General features: G+C 41.0%; 1 pseudogene; it reads right to left on the reverse strand.

The window, feature by feature from the left end:
• Window positions 1-1836: 1836 nt before the first annotated feature.
• LOC122751440 lies at window positions 1837-2344 on the reverse strand (annotated as a pseudogene).
• Between the last annotated feature and the right edge of the window lie 245 nt (window positions 2345-2589).

A 2589-nucleotide genomic window follows, 5' to 3' on the forward strand; every position in this document is an offset into this window, starting at 1 on the left:
GCAGTTTGTCTCTTCAACAGGCTGATGGAGGAGGACTTGAGGAAGAACCAAGACAGACTGGAATTCTAGGCTAGATAGCCCTTTTCTTAACTTTCTGACCCAGGTGATCTCTTTTTTACTAATACCTGGTATGCTTTAATAAATGCTTAATGCCCCAAACTGGTGCTAAAGCTTCGAATTTATAAGTAAACCCTAGCTAATTTTCCCTACAATTGGGACAGGAATAAGACAACCACACATTAAATTTTACACATCACATTTTAAAATAAGCCAATCACTCTACCTTTGAAATGAAAATTATTCTCTTTAACCTGACAATTCTCTGTATTCTCAATGAAACCATAGCATTAATCAGTAGAATACTGTTACCTTTGTGAGACTTAAAACAGTGTGATTTCTTCAGAATTTCTAAATGAAGCTCTAGGTAGAAAAAGCAAAAATTAAAATCCTTTGTTCCTGCTTTCTTAATGCTCATTTCCCACTTATATTCAGTGGCACTTTTTTTTAAACTACACCACAGAACTTTTTGTTGTTCAGATGTATCCAAGTCTTCAATAACCCCTTTTGAGGTTTTCTTAGCAAAAGATGTTAGAGTGGTTTGCCATTTCCTTCTTCAGTTCATTTTACAGATGAGGAAACTGAGGCAAGTAGGGCTAAGTGATTTGCACAAGGTCACAAAGCTAATAAGTGTCTGAGGCCAGATTTTAATTCAGAAAGAGAAGTCTTCTTGACTCCAGGACCAGCATTCTATCCACTGTGCCACCTAGCTGCCCCACACTATAGAATAAATAGGCACAAACCACCAGCTCTCAAGAGTTCATTCAATTGTGGAACAAAACTTGTGCACAAGAAAAATCAGTAACATTTCAATATTGTTTACTATTTATCATCAAGAGAATGGCCTCTTTTTGTCCTGATAAATCATGGAATGTGGAACTTCAATGCCCATCCAGAAGACCAATGATAACCATCTTCTAGTTCTACCCTTGATGTTCATGATTTATTTTCTGTATTTCTCTAGGAGCTTACCAGAGGCTGTTCCCCCATCTAAAATAACTGTAGACACTGTAAATAAGCCAAATTGAACAGATGGGCCTTTTCCTGTACCTTCAAGACAACAGAAATTCTTCTCCACATATAGAGGAGGAAGGATAAAAAAATTTTGATTCCACTAGAGGAAACATACTACCTTCGACCTTTGCAGTTATTTACACATTTAATTTGCCTTCAGTCTTTCCACATTTCATTCTGTCTTGGATACTCTAGCTAGATTAATTTCCCAAAACAACAATATTTTTGTCATGTTATTCCCCAACTCAAAAATTTTCAGTGAATCTTCATTGTGTACAGACCAAAAGTCTTGATTCTAAGCCTGGCATTTGTTTTTGTTCAGTTGTGTCTAACTCTTCATGACCCATTTTTGGGTGGTTTGCCATTTTCTTCTTCAGGTTATCTTATAGATGAGGAAACTGAGGCAAACAGGGTTAAGTAATTTGCCCAGAGTCACACAGCTACTAAGTATCTGAAGCCAGATTTGAACTCCAGAAGATGAGTCTTCCTTACTCGAGGCTCACCACTCTATCCACTGTGCCTCCTAGCTACCCTGGGATTTAGTTTAGCATAACCTTTTTCTAATTTACCTTTCCAACCTTACCTCTAAATATTCTTCTATATGAATCTCCTATTGGGTCAAACTCATTTAGTCACTCTACCCCAATGTGCCTTACTTGTCCTATTTCCAGGCCTTTCTTCACATTGTTTCCTCCTATCTGGAATGCCTCCTTACCAATTTTCAGACTCCTCATCCTTTTTTTTTTCTTTTTTTTTTTTACTCCAAAGCACCTTTATTTGGCCTCTCCCTGAGCTAAGAGAGAGAGCTGGTACACCATTTAGAGATTTCCTAAAATCACACTAGTACAGGGTTCTCTTCCTTAGACACGATTATCCGATTATCTTCGTTTCTGGAAAATATTGCTCTGGCCCATGCCACGCCCTCTTCCTCTGGGGGCCACCTGGGCCTTCAGAATGGCTGCCTTTCCTCGGCCAGCCCCAGAGCCCTGGTTTTTGTTTTTCATGCTCTTCAGTTTCGGGGCGTTCTTCAGCATGTCCGGCAAGATCAGGAAGCGGATCTTGCTCCCTCGGATGTAAACCTGCTCCAGCTGGGCGACCCGTCAGTCTCTGTACGTGACTGTGATGTTGGACATCTGGCAGTTCATGTTGTCCTCGATCAGCTTGCTGCGGTACACCTCCCCAGTGTTGGTCTCACATGTGACGATGTGCCCCTCCGCCTCATGCAGGACCTTGATTGGGACCCCGATCGACATTCTGGGAGAAAGAAACTGCAGCCCCGCCCCGGCTCAGGTCCCGGTGGCGCGAACGTGCGACGAGTAGCGGCAAATTTACCTCATCCTTCTAAATCAAGCTTAAATTTGGAACTTCTGATGACCTATAATGGAAATCCTCCCTTCTGTACCCACATTTGACACACAATGTACTATTGTGGATTGTTTGCGGGCTGTTGGTGGGGGGTTTGATATGTGAGTTGATAAAGATCTGACCTCATAGTTAAAAAAAAAAAAGACCATGGTT

Source organism: Dromiciops gliroides, chromosome 3 (assembly GCF_019393635.1).
Source record: "Dromiciops gliroides isolate mDroGli1 chromosome 3, mDroGli1.pri, whole genome shotgun sequence".
NCBI lineage: Eukaryota > Metazoa > Chordata > Mammalia > Microbiotheria > Microbiotheriidae > Dromiciops > Dromiciops gliroides.